The 19,357-nt window shown below is 44.9% G+C and overlaps 1 pseudogene; it reads left to right on the top strand.

Moving 5' to 3' along the window:
- Window positions 1-19,357, top strand: part of LOC120053187 — an 83,250-nt pseudogene that overhangs the window by 21,519 nt on the left and 42,374 nt on the right.

The raw sequence follows: 19,357 nt of genomic DNA, 5'->3' as shown, positions 1-19,357 counted from the left end.
AGATCTCCATTGGTTAAGACGAGGTGAAGATGGCAAAGTAGCCTCTCTAGCAATCAATGTTACGGCTGAGTAGCTGTTCTAAGTACTGTATGTAAGAAAGTGAATTTAAGTAGGACCATCCTATTACTCTCTTCAAATCCTCATCAACTACACTGCTCTCATCACCCCACTGGGGATCATCGACACAGCTGATTAGCTGCGTTCAGAGGACCCCTCTTCCTGGGAATGAAAGTAAACAAAACCCTGTTAGTCTGCTTCAGACTACAGGACAAGAACATTGTGACCTCTTGTGTACAATCAGAGCCTTACACTTAAGAGCTCGGGAGAAGGCCAACGGAACCCTTTTCACGAAGGCATGGGTCCAAAAGAGATAAATGACGAAGGAAGACATACAAACACGTAAATACATTCATTACTTCTTACCCCAAATGGGCGGTGGTTCGAGGCAAAGTATCATGATTACTGTGAGTGTAGTTCCAAGTATATAAGTTTGTCTCTCTTTGATTCTCCCTTTGTTCCTCTTTACTCCTCCCTCTTTTGATAAACAAGCAGTCATGTTGTTGTTAGTCCGCTAGGGACCTGTTTCCATCGTATTAAGTTTCTAATCAATAACCTATACCGTGTGTGTGTGTATCCTGTGTTATCATGTAGTTAGGTAGTAATTCAATAATAAAATACATTTTTGTGGTACGGAATGATCAGTAAAGCTGGGGTTGGTGCATATGCAAGGAGTATGTGACATTCAGAATTATGAGACTGATATAAGGTAATATTAATAAATTACTTTTATCGATATATATCTTATATATCATCTAAAGTTTAATTTGGGAAATTGTAACTAACTCGTTAAACAACTTCTTCAGTGGTGCCCTAAATCCTAATGAGTTAACTGTTACATGATTAATTTAATTGAGTAACAATTAAACCTAGTTAGTTGATTTGATACATAACAGTCATCAGATGAATGTTTAGTCACGTCACAAAAGGGCCCATGCCAATTCTTTTCAGGCTTTTGAAGGGGAAGAGGCGTTGTCGTGCCCTCTTCACAACTGTATTGGTGTGTTTGGACCATGATAGGTCTTTAGTGATGTGCACACCGAGGAACTTGAAGCTCTTGATCCGCTCCACAACAGCCCCGTCGATGTGAATGGGGGTGTGCTCGGCCCTCCGTTTCCTGTAGTCCACGATCGGTTCTTTTGTCTGACTGATATTGAGGGAGAGCTTGTTGTCCTGGCACCACCCTGCCAGGTCTCTGACCTCCTCTCTATAGGCTGTCTCATCGTCGTCAGTGACCACCGTTGTGTTTTTGACAAACTTAATGATGATGGACACGCGGCCACGCAGTCGATGTTTGAATAGGGAGTACACTGTACCTCTGAGGGGCCCCAGTGTTGAGGGTAAGCATGGCGGATGTGTTGTAGCCTACCCTTACCACCTGTGGGTGGCCCAACAGGAAGTCCAGGATACAGTTGCAGAGGGAGGTGTTCAGTCCCAGGGACCTTAGCTTAGTGATGAGCTTCGAGGGCACTATGGTTTTGAATCTTGAGCTGTAGTCAATGAACAGCATTCTCAGGTAGGTGTTCCTTTTTTCCAAGTGGAAAAGGGCAGTGTGGAGTGCAATAGAGATTGCATCATCTGTGGATCTATTGGGGCAGTATGCGAATTGGAGTGGGTCCAGGGTGTCTGGGATGATGGTGTTGATATGAGCCATGACCAGCCTTCCAAAGCATTCCATGGCTACAGATGTGAGTACTACGGGGCGATAAGGGAAAGGGGGATACCTAGTCAGTTTTAGACAGCTTACCTTGGCATTCTTGGGCATAGGGACTATGGTGGTCTGCTTGAAACATGGAAGTTAGGGATCATCCACCAGATTCAGCCGTGGGACGAATTTTTCTTGATTGGATGGTCGGGGGGCCGGAACATAATTACAAATAATTTATAGACGGACTATTGACCGCAAGAAGCCCAAACAGATATAATGTTTGGCTAAAACATAATCATTTGAAACCTTGATTACATTTGTATATGATCTCTATTACAGTATGTATGGAAATACTTGGGAACAGATTTCTTAAATTAGAATCACTTGGAGCTGATTTCCTGGTGTTTTTAGTCTATTATGTCCAACAATAAAAATACAAATAAAAAATACAAAACTTGGGTGGCAAAATAAAATCACCCGCGTGTCAAATTCGGCCCACGGGTTTCCATGTCCGAGCAGCCATACACAAGCCTAAGATCACCATGTACAATGCCAAGCGTCGGCTGGAGTGGTGTAAAGCTCACCACAATTGGACTCTGGAGCAGTGGATACGCGTTCTCTGGAGTGATGAATCACGCTTCCCCATCTGGCAGTCCGACGGACGAATCTGGGTTTGGCAAATGCCAGGAGAACGCTACCTACCCAAATGCATAGTGGCAACTGTAGAGGAGGAGTGGAGGAGGAATAATGGTCTGGGGCTGTTTTTCATGGTTCGGGCTAGGCCCCTTAGTTCCAGTGAAGGGAAATCTTAATGCTGCAGCATACAATGACATTCTAGACGATTCTGTGCTTCCAACTTTGTGGCAACAGTTTCGGGGAGGCCCTTTCCTGTTTCAGCATGACAATGCCCCTGTGCACAAAGCAAGGTCCATACAGAAATAGTTTGTCGAGATCAGAGTGGAATAACTTGTCTGGCCTGCACAGTGTCCTGACCTCAACCCCATCGAACACCTTTGGGATGAATTGGAACACAGACTGCGAGCCAGGCCTAATCGCCCAAAACCAAGCAAGTCCCCGCAGCAATGTTCCAACATCTTAGTGGAAAGCCTTCCCAGAAGAGTGGAGGCTGTTATAGCAGCAAAGGGGGGACAACTCCATATTAATGCCCATGATTTTGGAATGAGATGTTCGACGGGCAGATGTCCACATACTTTTGGTCATGTAGTGTAGATCCCAAATTCACAAATCCAGTAAGGCTACATAAGAAACACTTTAAAAAGCAATGAGTCTGATGCAACAGATCAGAACGTTTAGCTTACAATGTTGATAAACGACTATTTCTTCACATTATAAGCGCAGCAATGCGCACAAGGCAGTAGGCTACTTGCAAATGTTCATTCCATAATGCAGTTAGCGGGACAATGCACATGCGAGGGATTTCATGTGACAGATAAAAATATCTGTTTGAAATTTAGAAAGAGAGGATATCTAATTGGCTACTTTGAAGCAAGGTAAGACATGCTTAATAATATATATTAAAACGTTCATGTTTCAAACAATGAAGTATATTTTTTGAAAAGGCATTGCCTACTGCCTCCAGCTTATCGCAAAGTGCTGATGAAGTTTGAGATGCTGCAGCAGCTGCTTTTGCCTAGTCTGACAGATTTTCCACTCAACGTCGCTGTATCTGTATGCTGTACGTGTGTGATAAATAAGATACATAACGGATATACTTTAACCTACACACATGCCAATTTAATGCCACTAAATTATGGAAATGAACCTATAGACGGATAAGCATGACCAGTCAAATGTATTTCCATCGACTGGTATTTCCATCGATGAACAGGATAAAAATCATTATTTCTCAATGGGACTTTGTTTTCTTCTCCCGGACAATTGGCCGGTGACAATTTTATTAATCGGCTTCTCAATTTCTTTTATAGGCCAAAAGCCGGCTATTACCGTCTAATGGAAACCCTATCCTGTATTGACGCTTTGCCTGTTTGTTCATTTATCGGAGGGCGTAGCGGGATTTCTTATAAGCGTCCAGCTTAGTTTTCCGCTCCTTGAAAGCAGTAGCTCTAGGCTTTAGCTCAAAGCAGATATTGCCTGTAATCCATGGCTTCTGGTTGGGATATGTATGTACGGTCACTGTGGGGATGACGTCGTCAATGCACTTATCAATGCACTCATCAGCCGGTGACTGATGTGGTAAACTCCTCAATGCCATCTGATGAATCCAGGAACATATTCCAGTCTGTGCTAGCAAAACAGTCTTGTAGCTTAGCCTCCGCTTCATCGGACCACTTCCGAATTGAGCGTGTCTCTGGTACTTCCTGTTATAGTATTTGCTTGTAAGCAGGAATCAGGAAGATAGACTTACGGTCAGATTTGCCAAATGGAGGGCGAGAGAGAGCTTTGTATCCGTCTAGAGTTTTTTTCCCTCTAGTTGCACAGGTGACATGCTGGTAGAAATGAAGTAAAACTGAGTTTTCCTGCATTAAAATCACCTGCCACTAGAAGCACTGCCTCTGGGTGAGCGTTTTCTTGTTGGCTTATGGCCCTATATAGCTCGTTGAGTGCGGTCTTAGTGTCAGCATTGGTTTATGGTGGTAAATAGCCAGCTACGGAAAATTGTTTGCTTGCGCGTGTGGGTTCAAGTGTGTGTGTATGTGCCTGTGTGTGTGCGTGGCTGTGTGCGTGTGTGTTTCCAGCCTGGCTGAATGGTGTAGAAGGGGTTCATGAATCACTCGTTATCAGGCCTACACTGATTGGCTCCGAGAGGCTTGCCACCGTGTTTGCTGGCTGGGCTGGCCACTTTAAGAGTCAGATCTGCCGATACTCTGCAGGCTGCACCTAGATCAGAGCTAGGGCTCACTGGCACTGCAATTAAATTAATCCACACAAACCAATTCAATTATGGAGTTGTGATGAACCTCGAAAAACCACAATCCACACTAGCTAGGCACCTGCACATCGATTCGTCCACAACTTTACAACTGTTTGAATGGGGTTGAACACAATTTGGTTTCAGGGAATGTAGCCAATTTAATCTCTTTCTTCAGTATAATGGTACAGTATGCCACCACTGCTTTGTTGTATCTTACACAGTACATGGTGCATTGAGTAGTGGAGACCTCAATTTGTTTTCTGTATACAGGCTGTTTAAGAATGCATTTCAGTATGAAAACCCAAACACACACACAGTGTCTATACACCTGAAGGGAGATAATGGATATCTTTATTATGGACGTAAAGCAGCATTGGAGAACTCCATCTCTCTGATGCAGTCTCAGCGGCTTTGGTTTTATTAGGGAGAATGAGGTGAGCGAGCTGAAATTAAACAGCATGTTAGGCACTCGGAGAGAGGGAGCCGGAGAGAGGGAGCCTTTGGCCTTGTGGTAATGGGAAAATAAACGGAGCATTGGGGTCCTGTCTTTGTGGCTGCTACTGCGTGTGGACACAACACTACACTGCAGCTACACAACACTACACTATACAACACCCCTCCCAGGGGCTGCAACTCTTAGAGAGACTGGGGCAGACCAAAATAAAGAGTTGTCTCTGAGAGAAGCAGGCTGCTGGTACTGGGTTGGCACTGGCTGAGGTTTCTGAGGAGGAACCAGAAGGAGAGAAAAAAGCCTGCTGTGTTTGTTAGTAACACCTATATTTTAGAGGGGCCTCCCGGTGGGGAGAGAGGACTTGGGGTCAGGCTCACTGACATGGCATTGTACTGTACTGTATGAGCACTGAGCAGCAGGAGTGAGATCAAAATTGTGGTATACACTAGCCATAGTCTGATTGTACATCCCCAAAGAAAATAACATTTTCTGTTTTGCAGTGACATTAGCTTAAGCCACTACTCATGCAACATGTTTATGTTTAGAGTTGTCATATGGATTATATTGCCTGGTTTGAATATATTCATATTATTGCCATGCAACATTTCATCTGAAATAGATGGCTGTCAAAATGATACAAGCCTTTTAGGCTATGCACTTACTATATTATTTTCTGGGCAACGCAATCCATGGATTAACTTAACAGATGGATTCATTCAAATTCCAAAATAACAATGTTGTAATGGAATGTTGTAAGTGTCTTCATAAACTGTGTAGAGGATCTCTGGCACCCGAGGCCAGCTGTGATGATGTATTCTGGGCAGAAGGTGGACTGCCTGAATCAATCTCATGCTCTAGCAGAGAGATATTTCCCAGTAATTGAATTCCCAGCCAGAAGAATGGAAAACACCACAGGTCACAAATATCAGCATAATCTATCTAATCATGCTGAACTGTCCTCATGGAACACAATCAAGGCAGCATCAGTGGCTTGGAACACAACAGGGTCTCAGTCAGATTGCTAAAAATCATGTTACCTGTTTAGACCAAAAAGCCAGTGATATACCAAAGAGCACAGACAAGGCAGTGTTTCCCCTATATGCATTCAGCAGTGGCACCTTTGCCGCTGCTAAATCGCGGCCACCACTGCAAAAAATAAAATACTAAAATAAAAGGTATAATTATATACAGTACCAGTCAAAAGTTTGGACACACATACTCATTCAAGGGTTTTTCTTTATTTTACTATTTTCTACATTGTAGAATAATAGTGAAGACATCAAAACTATGACATAACACATATGGAATCATGTAGTAACCAAAAAAGTGTAAAACAAATATATAGATTTTAGATTCTTCAAAGTAGCCACCCTTTGCCTTGATGACAGCTTTGCACACTCTTGGCATTCTCTCAACCAGCTTCATGAAGTAGTCACCTGGAATGCATTTCAATTAACAGGTGTGCCTTGTTCAAAGTTAATTTGTGGAATATCTTTCCTTCTTCATGCGTTTGAGCCAATCAGTTGTCTTGTGACAAGGTAGGGGTGGTATACAGAAGATAGCTCTATTTGGTAAAAGTCCAAGTCCATATTATGGCAAGAACAGCTCAAATAAGCAAAAATGACAGCACATCGTTACTTTAAGACATAAAGGGCAGTCAATCCGGAATATGTCAAGAACTTTAAAAGTTTCTTAAGGTGCAGTCGCAAAAAACATCAAGTGCTATGATGAAACTGGCTCTCATGAGGACCGCCACAGGAAGGAAAGACCCAGAGTTACCTCTGCTGCAGAGGATAAGTTCATTAGAGTTAACTTCACCTCAGATTGCAGCCCAAATATATGCTTCACAGAGTTCAAGTAACAGACACATCTCAACATCAACTGTTCAGAGGAGACCGCGTGACTATCTATCTAATCTATTCATTTTCAATTGTTGATTACTTCTCCTTGCTATTATCATTCACTTGATTATAAGACAAAACATGTGAAAAAATGTTTTGCTAACGTATGACAGGTGTCCCTGGCTCGCGGGTTTACCTGAGAGGGTTTCCCTGGGCAAGAAAAGGTTGAAGATCCCTGTACTAAGGAGATGCCATTTTAGAACAGTCAATTCAGTTGGCAAGGTTTAGTTCACCAAAATAAATTGCACTGAAATTGGAAGGGAGGATATAGTGCTCCAGAATGGTCTTTAATCATAATTTCAATGCTTTAGGGCTGAGTTTCTGACATGTTTATTTATGTGTATGAACATAGCCTATCATTTCATCCTTGTTTGTTGAGCCCATATTTGCTGGTACAGCAGACACGGGTTGCATCTAAAATGGTAGCCTATTCCCTATATAGTGCACAACTTTTGACTAGTGGTCCTGGTCAAAAGTAGTACAATGACTGAGAGAATATAATGCCCAGTGAATGGACCCTGCCACTGAAAAGGTTTGTCGTCCTCATGCCCTCCTCCTATAGGTCGATATCTGCGTCTGAAAATGTTCCGTGAGGATCACGGCTCCTGGATGACCATGTTCTTCAGCACCATCCTCTTCCTCTTCATCTTCTCACACATCTACAATGTGATCCTTCTAATGGCAGGAAGCATGGGGTAAGCCACCGCTCAATGTCTCATCCTTCTCTCTCATTCTCTCACTGCTGCTTTCATTTGTTAGAGCCTCTGTCTCTCTCAGTCCCATCAATCACCTCGAGACTTTAATTCAGGGGTGGAGGAGATGGAGTTGGGGTGGGTGGGTGGGAGGGAACCTGAAAGATCACCTTCAGCACCACCATAACTCTTCAATGATGATCAGGGCGGCCATCTTGGTTTATTGACTAATTAAAGTCAAGAGTCAAGATGGCTTCCCCTTTACCTGCTGTTCTACTGGTTTACCTACACTCAATGGGTAACCAGCTGCAGAGCCGTGTCAGTCACACATATCAAGCCAGTGACAGGAATCCATTTTAGCATTTGATGTTTCAGTCAGAGAGAAGCTTCCAGTTAACAACAAACGTTCCCACAACTTTAGAGAACGTACCCTTAACCTCTCTTGGGTACGTGAGACGTTAGCGTCCCACCTCTTCAACAGCCAGTGAAACTGCTGGGCGCCAAATTCAAATACAGAAATACTCATTATAAAAATTCAGAAAACAAAACATATTTTACATAGGTTTAAAGATTAACTTCTTGTGAATCCAACCACAGTGTCAGATTTAAAAAATGCTTTACGGCGAAAGCATACCTTACGATTATTTGAGAACATAGCCCAGCAGACAAATCATTACAAACAGTAACCAGCCAAGTAGAAGAGTTACACAAGTCAGAAATAGAGATAAAATGAATCCCTTACCTTTGATGATCTTCATATGGTTGCACTCAGCAGACATTCATTTACTCAATAAATGTTCCTTTTGTTCCAAAACCCTCCGTTTTGTTCGCGCGTTTTCTTCAGTAATCCACAGGCTCAAACGCAGTCAAAACAGGCAGAAAAAAATCTAAATTGTATCCGTAAAGTTAATAGAAACATGTTAAACGATGTTTATATTCAATCCTCGGGTTGTTTTTAGCCTAAATAATCGATCATATTTAAACCGGACAATAACGGCGTCAATATAAAAGGTCAACAACAAAGGCACTCTCTTGGTCGCGTGCATGAAAAAGCTCTGTGACACTTTAGGGTCCACTCATTCAGACTGCTCTTACTTCCTAATTTTTCAGAATACAAGCCTGAAACAATTTCTAAAGACTGTTGACTTCTAGTGGAAGGCATAGGAACTGCAATTTGAGTCCTAAGTCAATGGATACTGTAATGGCATTGAATAGAAAACTACAAAACCAAAAATATAACGACTTCCCGAATTAATTTCTCAGGTTTTCGTCTGCTAATTCAGTTCTGTTATACTCACAGACACTATTTTAACAGTTTTGGAAACTTTAGAGTGTTTTCTATCCAAATCTACCAGTTATATGCATATCATATCTTCTGGGCCCGAGAAGCAGGCAGTTTAATTTGGGCATGCTTTTCATCCAAAATTCCGAATGCTGCCCCCTACCCTAGAGAAGTTAAGAGTCTCATTAGGTCATTAACTAACGTTTTTAAAGGAATGTTACCGTGATGTGCAAGCAATGTTTCCAAGAGACCATTCCCTTTAATGTTATAAGATATTAATGTTCTAGATGTTCTAGATTAAACGAGAATATTGCAAGAACATTCATGTGTCCAGTTTTTTGTGGGTTAGGATAATATTTCATCAATGTCCCACCAAACATACACAGAACGTGGTTGCCATGTTCTCAGAATTTAAGATATAACAATTCTAGACATATATCATGGGAATGTTGCAAGAACATTTGTGTCCTGTTTTCTGAGTGTTAGGAGAATATTCCATCAACGTCACATCAAACATACGCAGAACATGGTTGCCATGTTCTCAGAATATAAGATATTATTGTTCTAGAAACGTTTCATAGTACGCTGCAAGAACATTCATGTGTCCAGTTTTCTGTGGGTAGAGAGAATATTTTATAAATTTCCCACAAAACATACACAGAACATGGTTGTCATGTTCTCAGAACATAAGATATTAATGTTCTAGACATGTATCATGGGAAGTATGCAAGAACATTTGTGTAAAAAAATGTCATTACACATTACACCTCTTGTTACTGTTGTTGAACCAATCCAAGGCTCTGATTGGTGGACCACTGATCCAGTCATAGATCTTTGTCTGTTGGCAAGGTTAGGTTTGTTAAAATATTAAATAATGAAATATAATAATCAATTTTGAATTCAGACTGTAACAATGAAATGTGGAATAAGTCAAGCACACAGTGCTTTTAACATAGTGTTTTCAATTTAGTGCCTTCAGAACATATTCATACCCCTTGACTTATTCCACATTTTGTTGTGTTACAGCCTGAAAATTTAAATAGATTAAATGTATGTTTTTCCTCACCCATCTACACACAGTGCCCATAATGACAAAGTTGTAATTTTTTAAAAATGTTTTACAAATTTTGTGAAAATGAAATGCAGAAATACCTCATTTACATACATACAGTTGAAGTTGGAAGTTTACATACACTTCGGTTGGAATCATGAAAACTTGTTTTTCAACCACTCCACAAATGTATTGTTAATTAACAAACTATAGTTTTAGCAAGTCGGTTAGGACATCTACTTTGTGCATGACACAAGTCATTTTTCCAACTTATAATTCACTGTATCACAATTCCAGTGGGTCAGAAGTTTATATACACTAAGTTGACTGTGCCTTTAAACAGCTTGGAAAATTCCAGAAAATTATGTCATGGCTTTAGAAGCTTCTGATAGGCTAATTGACATAATTTGAGTCAATTGGAGGTGTACCTGTGGATGTATTTGAAGGGCTACCTTCAAATTCAGTGCCACGTTGCTTGACATCATGGGAAAATCTAAAGAAATCAGCCAAGACCTCAGAAAATAAATTTGTAGACCTCCGCAAGTTTGGTTCATCCTTGGGAGCAATTTCCAAATGCCTGAAGGTACCACATCTGTACAAACAATAGTATGCAAGTATAAACACCATGGGACCACGCAGCCGTCATACCGCTCAGAAAGGAGACGCATTCTGTCTCCTACAAATGAACGTACTTTGGTGCGAAAGTGCAAATCAATCCCAAAACAACAGCAAAGGACCCTGTGAAGATGCTGGAGGAAACAGGTACAAAAGTATCTATATCCACAGTAAAACGAGTCCTATATCGACATAACCTGAAAGGCCGCTCATCAAGGAAGAAGCCACTGCTCCAAAACCGCCATAAAAAGTCATACTACGATTTGCGAATGCACATGGGGACAAAGATCGTACTTTTTGGAGAAATGTCCTCTGGTGTGATGAAACAAAAATAGAACTGTTTGGCCATAATGACCATCGTTATGTTTGGAGGAAAAAGGGGGAGGATTGCAAGCCGAAGAACACCATCCCAACCGTGAAGCACGGGTGTCACGTTCCTGACCTGTTTTCCCTTGTTTTTGTATTTATTTAGTATGGTCAGGGCGTGAGTTGGGTGGGTTGTCGATGTGTGATTTTTATGTTGGGATTTTGTGTGTTCGGCCTGGTATGATTCTCAATCAGAGGCAGCTGTCAATCTTTGTCCCTGATTGAGAATCATACTTTGGCAGCCGGGGTTTCACGTGTGTTTTGTGGGTGTTTGTTCTTGTGTCAGTGTTTCGCCACACGGGACTGTCACGGTAATTATTTTGTTATTTTGTATCGCATATTGTTTTGTTATATATTAAATCACTATGGAAACTAACCACTCTGCGTATTGGTCCGATCCTTCTCGCCTCTCCTCTTCCGAGGAGGAGGAAGAAAATGACTAGGCGCTGGTATGAGGAGGCAGCGCGGCGACGCGGTTGGGAGCCCGAGAGTCAGACCCAAAAATGTATTGTGGGGGGCACACGCGGAGTGTGGCAAAGCCGGGTAGGAGACCTGAGCCAACTCCCCGTGCTTACCGTGGAGTGAGAGGGCGTCGTACTGGTCAGACACCGTGTTATGCGGTGGAGCGCACGGTGTCCCCAGTACGCGTGCTTAGCCCAGTGCGGGCTATTCCACCTCGCCGCACTGGTAGGGCTAGGTTGGGCATCGAGCCGGGTGTCATGAAGCCGGCCCAACGCATCTGTTCTCCAGTGCGTCTCCTCGGGCCGGCGTACATGGCACCAGCCTTACAAATGGTGTCCCCGGTTCGCCAGCATAGCCCAGTGCGGGCTATTCCACCTCGCCGCACTGGCAGGGCTACGGGGACCATTCAACCTGGTAAGGTTGGGCAGGCTCGGTGCTCAAGAGCGCGTGTACTCCTTCACGGTCCGGTATATCCGGTGCCACCTCCACGTACCAGTCCTCCGGTGGCAGCCCCCCGCACCAGGCTGTCTCTCCGTCTTCTCTCTCCAGTTGCTCCCACCTGTCCAGCGCTGTCAGAGCCTTCCTCCTCTCCAGCGCAGCCAGAGTCTGAGCTGCCTGCCTGCCCAGCGCTGTCTGAGCTGCCTGCCTGCCCAGCGCTGTCTGAGCTGCCTGCCTGCCCAGCGCTGTCAGAGCTGCCCGTCTGTCCCGAGCCGTCAGAGCTGCCCGTCTGTCCCGAGCCGTCAGAGCTGCCCGTCTGTCCCGAGCCGCTAGAGCCGACCGCCAGACAGGAGCAGCCAGAGCCGTCCGCCAGACAGGAGCAGCCAGAACCGTCCGCCAGACAGGAGCAGTCAGAGCCGTGCGCCAGACAGGAGCAGCCAGAGCCGTCCGCCAGACAGGAGCAGTCAGAGCCGTCCGCCAGACAGGAGCAGTCAGAGCCGTCCGCCAGACAGGAGCAGCCAGAGCCGTCAGCCAGCCATGACCAGCCAGAGCCGTCAGCCAGCCATGACCAGCCAGAGCCGTCAGCCAGCCATGACCAGCCAGAGCCGTCAGCCAGCCAGGAGCTGCCAGAGCCAGCCAGCATGGAGCTGCCAGAGCCAGCCAGCATGGAGCTGCCAGAGCCAGCCAGCATGGAGCTGCCAGAGCCAGCCAGCCAGGAGCTGCCAGAGCCGCCAGCCAGCCAGGAGCTGCCAGAGCCGCCAGCCAGCCAGGAGCTGCCAGAGCCGCCAGCCAGCCAGGAGCTGCCAGAGCCGCCAGCCAGCCAGGAGCTGCCAGAGCCGCCAGCCAGCCAGGATCTGCCAGAGCCAGCCAGCCAGGAGCTGCCAGAGCCGCCAGCCAGCCAGGATCTGCCAGAGCCGCCAGCCAGCCAGGATCTGCCAGAGCCGCCAGCCAGCCAGGATCTGCCAGAGCCGCCAGCCAGCCAGGATCTGCCAGAACCGCCCGCCAGCCAGGATCTGCCCCTCAGTCCGGTGCTACCCCTTGGTTCAGTGGGGTTGATATGGAGGGTGGTTGTGGTTAGGAAGCCACGGGGGCGATTAAGGAGGCGGGAAAAAACATTGTTTAAGTGGGGTCCACGTCCCGCGCCAGAGCTGCCACCGCGGACAGACGCCCACCCAGACCCTCCCCTAGAGTTTAGGAGGTGCGCCCGGAGTTGCCCCTTAAGGGGGGGGGGGGGGGGGGTTCTGTCACGTTCCTGACCTGTTTTCCCTTGTTTTTGTATTTATTTAGTATGGTCAGGGCGTGAGTTGGGTGGGTTGTCGATGTGTGATTTTTATGTTGGGATTTTGTGTGTTCGGCCTGGTATGATTCTCAATCAGAGGCAGCTGTCAATCGTTGTCCCTGATTGAGAATCATACTTAGGCAGCCGGGGTTTCACGTGTGTTTTGTGGGTGTTTGTTCTTGTGTCAGTGTTTCGCCACACGGGACTGTCACGGTAGTTATTTTGTATCGCATATTGTTTTGTTATATATTAAATCACTATGGAAACTAACCACTCTGCGTATTGGTCCGATCCTTCTCGCCTCTCCTCTTCCGAGGAGGAGGAAGAAAATGACTATCGTTACAATGGGGGTGGCAGCATCATGTTGTGGAGGTGCTTTGCTTCAGGAGGGACTGGTGCACTTCACAAAATAGATGGCATCATGAGGCAGGAAAATTATGTGGATATATTGAAGCAACATCTTAAGACATCAGTCATGAATTTAAAGCTTGGTCGCAAATGGGTCTTCCAAATGGACAATGACCCCAAGCATACTTCCAAAGTTGTGGCAAAATGGCTTAAGGACAACAAAGTCAAGGCATTGGAGTGACCATCACAAAACCCTGACCTCAATCCCATAGAAAATTTGTGAGCAGAACTGAAAAAGCGTGTGCGAGCAAGGAGTCCTACAAACCTGACTCAGTTACATCAGCTCTGTCAGGAGGAATGGGCCAATATTCACCCAACTTATTGTGGGATGCTTGTGAAAGGCTACCCGAAACGTTTGACCCAAGTTAAACAATTTAAAGGCAATGCTACCAAATACTAATTAAGTGTATGTAAACTTCTGACCGACTGGGAATGTGATTAAATAAATAAAAGATGAAATAAATAATTCTCTCTACTTTTTTTCTGACATTTCACATTCTTAAAATAAAGTGGTGATCCTAACTGACCTAAAACAGGGAATTTTTACTTGGATTAAATGTCAGGAATTGTGAACTACTGAGTTTAAATGTATTTGGCTAAGATGTATGTAAACTTCCGACTTCAACTGTAAGTAGTCTCACCCTTGAGTCAATACTTTGTAGAAGCACCTTTGGCAGTGATTACAGCTGTGAGTCTTTCTGGGTAAGTCTCTAAGTGCTTTCCACACCTGGATTGTGCAACATTTGCCCATTATTATTTTCAAAATTCATCAAGCTCTGTCAAGTTGGTTGTTGATCATTGCTAGACAACCATTTTCAGGTCTTGCAATAGATTTAAGTCAAAACTATAACAGCCACTCAGGAACATTCACTATCTCCTTGGTAAGCAACTCCAGTTTAGACTTGGCCTTGTGTTTTAGGTTATTGTCCTGATGAAAGGTGAATTAGTCTCCCAGTGTCTGGTGGAAAGCAGACTGAACCAGGTTTTCCTCTAGGATTTTGCCTGTGTCTGGCGCCGTTCTGGTTATTTTTATGCTGAAAAAACTCCCCAGTCCTTAACAATTACAAGCATATGCATTACATGATGTAGCCACCAGTATACTTGAAAATATGGAGAGTGGTACTCAGTAATGTGCTGTATTGGATTTGCCCCAAACATAACACTTTGTATTCAGGACAAAAAGTCTCCACCTCCCTTTATGGAGGTGGAGGCACCATGCGGACCGCTCGACACGGGAATCCTCACGGGCCAGTTTGGGATGGCCCAGTTAGAAGACCCCAACCTCCAGAACACAAGGGGCCAGGTGATCGCGGTGGACGGCGCACTATTACCCGGGGTAAGTGAGTGGCGCTACCCCCACTTTGCCATCAAGCATAATTTATTGTATCAGGTAGTAATGCACAATGGGGAGTCAAAAGACTTGTTACTCATACCCACCCAGTATGTTAGGACTGTCTTGCAGCTCGCCCCCACACCCACCTGCTCGGGGCACACCTGGGGATGTAGAAAACCAGGGAGCGGATCAGGAATCGGTTCCACTGTCCCGGAGTCAAGAGTGCCGTTGAGGACTACTGCCGTACCTGCCTGGAGTGCCAGATCACAGCTCAGATGGTATATTATAGAAACCCTTTGGTTCCCTTTCCTATTATAGGGGTGCCGTTTGAGCGGGTGGCGATGGATCTGGTGGGTCCGTATGTGAAGACCCCGAGCGGACACCAAATACATCTTGGTAATCGTAGATTACGCCACACGGTATCCGGAGGCGATCCCATTACGCACGGCGGCAACGAACGTTATCGCACGGGAGCTCTTCCTTTATTCAGCCGGGTGGGTATTCTGCGGGAAATTCTGTAGGACCAGGGCCCGCATTCATGTCTCGTGTAATGAAAGTGGTCTGCAATCTTTTACGAATCAACCAAATGACGACCAGTATGTACCATCCACAAACGGATGGGCTAGTCGAACACTTCAATAAGACCCTAAAACAGATGCTGAAGAATGTCATCGAGAGAGACGGGAAGAAACTGGGACCAGCTGCTGCCCTACCTGATGTTATTGGTGCGCGAGGTACCCCAAGCATCCACTGGGTTCTCCTCACTTGAGCTCCTGTATGGCCATCGGCCCCACGGACTGCTGGACCTAGCCAAGAAGGTCTGGGAGTACCAACCAACCCCCCTTCGCAGCATGGTGGAACACGTGGAGGAGATGAGGGAGAGGATGACTGCGATTTGGCCAGTGGTGAGGGAGCACACGACCCAGGCGCAACGCGCCCAGGAGCGTGTTTACAACCGGGGGGCCCAATCACGAGAGTTCCACCCAGGTGAGAAGGTCTTGGTGCTGATCCCCACAACGGAGAGCAAATTCCTGGCTACGTGGCATGGGTCCTATGATATCGTCGAGCGGATAGGCAACGTCAATTATAAGGTCTGCCAACCAGGGTGGAGAAAACCCCTCCAGCTTTACCATGTGAACCTTCTGAAGAAGTGGCACGCACTAGAGGCGCTGTGCGCAATGTGGACCCGGCCACAGCAGAATCCGCCCTCTGTCGAAGTCTCCATGGGGGAAGACCTCAGCCCGACCTAACGACAAGCGCTCTGAGAGTTGGTCCAGTGGAATACGGCCGTGTTCTCCGGAACATCACATCTACACAAAAGTGTGTAAACGGCCAAACCGGACACCAGAATCACGGAGGACGGCGGTCCAGCGGGAAGTGACGACAATGCTAGAGATGGGGGTACTGGAGGAGTCCCACACTGAGTGGTCTAGCCCTATAGTGCTGGTACCGAAACTGGACAGAACTGTCCGCTTCTGCAACGACTTCTGGGAACGAGGTCAGTAAATTCGACGCCTACCCCATGCCCCGGGTGGACAAACTGATCGACCGCTTGGGGAAGGCACCCTGGACCTGACGAAGGGGTACTGACAGGTGCCGCTGCCAGCGGTCTCCCGGGAGAAGATGGCTTTCTCACAATTCCCGGAAGCTAAAAATGTCCCCTTTTCTTCCATGGCCTGCATACTGACCAGACGTGTCATCCATAGATCATGTTTGGGATGCTCTGGATCGACGTGGACAACAGCGTGTTCCAGTTCCCACCAATATCCAGCAACTTCGCACAGCCATTGAAGAGGAGTGGGACAACATTCCACATGCCACAATCAACAGACTGATCAACGCTGCATGTGGCAAATGGTGGTCACACCAGATACTGACTGGTTTTATGATCCATGCCCCTACTTTTTTTTAAAGGTATCTGTGACCAACAGATGCATATCTGTATTCCTAGTCATGTGAAATCCATAGATTAGGGCATAATGAATTTATTTGAATTTACTTGAGTTCCTTATATGAACTGTAACTCAGTAAAATCTTTGAAATTGTTGCATGTTGCATTTATATTTTGTTAGGTGTAGGTTAGTATTGTGGAGTAACTACAATGTTGTTGATCCATCCTCAGTTTTTTCCTATCACAGCCATTAAACTCGAACTGTTACGTTCACTATTGGCCTCATGGTGAAAACCCTGAGCGGGTTTTCATCCTCTCCGGCAACTGTTAGGAAGGATGCCTGTACCTTTGTAGTGACTGGGTATATTGACACACCATCCAAAGGTTAATTAATAACTTTTTTTTACCCATCTACCTACATAGCCTCACAGTGGAGGTGTCATAATACCCATAAAACCTAGCCGTCAAACAGTGAAATGGTTCCAATAATTTTTCTACCGTTAATTTTCCCCCTTAGGGGATTTTAGAAACACTTTAAGTAAGGTCTGTTTCAGGTGGACTTACCCTGGCGGGCCGTTTTGATCATGTAAATCTCTCTCGGACAAGGTGACTTTTATCAATATATTCGGCTCTATTTAATCTCAGATTCGAAAATGCTAGTTAGCATCAAAGAAGACATCATGCAAAACTACAAATCCCTGCAAGCTCTTACATGTCATCTCTAGCTGACACCTATGCTAACAGTTATTGTGTCAATTTAAATCTAGCACAAGACAGTTTACAGAATTTTCCTTTTTTAAATAAATTTTGCCTATTTATTCATTACTACATTTCGCTAACATTAGATAGTTAATACAGAGATTCTTACCTTTGCCTCAATTCGGCAGTCTCGTCCGGATCATCATGGAATTTGTAGTTCTTTATGATAGTCACATTAGCAGCAAATTAGCATTTCATTTTGGGGGGATAAATACATGTGAATATATTGATAAAAGTCACCCTGTCCTAGAGAGATTTACACGACGTCATGCCTGGGTAAGCCTACACGAAACACAGCTCTTATTTTAATTGCTTCTAAAATCCCCTATGTGAAAAATGAATGGTGGAAAAAACTATTGGAACCATTTCCCTGTTTCACCGCTAGGTTTTATGGGTATTATGACTCATACTGTGGTACTCTATAGGTGCCCTTCTTTGCGAGGTATTGAAAAACCTCCCTGGTCTTTGTAGTTGAATCTGTGCTTGAAATTCTTACAGATAATTGTATGTCTAGGGTACAAGGATGAGGTAGTTATTCAAAAATCATGTTAACCACTATTATTGAATATGGAATGAGTCCGTGCAACTTATTATGTGACTTGTTAAGCACACTTTTACTCCTGAACGTATTTAGGTTTGCCATAACAAAGGGGTTGAATACGTATTGACTCAAGACATTTCAGCATTTAATTTAAAAAAAATTAAAAGAACATTATTCCGCTTGACATTATGGGGTATTGTGTGTAGGCCAGTGACAAAAAATCTAAATTTAATCCATTAAAAATTCAGGATGTAACACAACAAAAAGTGGATAAAGTGTGTGTGAATACTTTCTGAAGGCACTGTATTTGACACACTTTAACATACAGTGCATTCGGAAAGTATTCAGACCCTTTGACTTTTTCCACATTTTGTTACGTTACAGCCTTATTCTAAAATGTATTACATAGTTTTTCCCCCTCATCAATCTACACACAATACCTCATAATGACAAAGCAGCAACAGGTTTTCTTAAATGTTTGAAAATGTGTATATATATATATATGTATCACATTTACATAAGTATTCAGACCCTTTACTCAGTACTTTGTTGAAGCACCTTTGGCAGCGATTACAGCCTTGAGTCTTCTTGGTTATGACACTACAGGCTTGACGCGGCTGTATTTGGGGAGTTTCTCCCATTCTTCTCTGCAGATCCTCTCAACCTCTGTCAGGTTGGATGGGGAGCATCGCTGCACAGCTCTTTTCAGGTTTCTCCAGAGATGTTCGATCGGGTTCAAGTCTGGGCTCTGGCTGGGCCACTCAAGGACATTCAGAGAAGCCACTGCTGCATTGTCTTGGCTGTGTGCTTAGGGTCATTGTCCTGTTGGAAGGAGAACCTTTGCCCCAGTCTGAGGCGCTTTGGAGCAGGTTTTCATCAAGGATCTCTCTGTATTTTGCTCCGTTCATCATTGCCTGGATCCTGACTAGTCTCCCAGTCCCTGCTGCTGAAAAACATCCCCACAGCATGACTCTGCCACCACCATGCTTCAACGTAGGGATGGTCCCAGGTTTCCTCCAGATGTGATACTTGGCATTCAGGCCAGAGAATCTTGTTTCTCATGGTCTGGGACTCTTTAGGTGCCTTTTGGCAATCTCCAAGCTTACTGTCATGTGCCTTTTACTGAGGAGTGGCTTCCGTCTGGTCACTCTACCATAACGACCTGATTGGTGGAGTGCTGCAGAGATGGTTGTCCTTCTGGAAGGTTCTCCCATCTCCACAGAGGAATTCTGGAGCTCTGTTAGAGCGACCATCGGGTTCTTGGTCACCTCCCTAACCAAGGCCCTTCTC

The sequence above is a fragment of the Salvelinus namaycush genome, chromosome 9 (assembly GCF_016432855.1).
Source record: "Salvelinus namaycush isolate Seneca chromosome 9, SaNama_1.0, whole genome shotgun sequence".
NCBI classification, from domain to species: Eukaryota; Metazoa; Chordata; class Actinopteri; order Salmoniformes; family Salmonidae; genus Salvelinus; species Salvelinus namaycush.
This window is presented reverse-complemented; position numbering and strand designations above follow the sequence as displayed.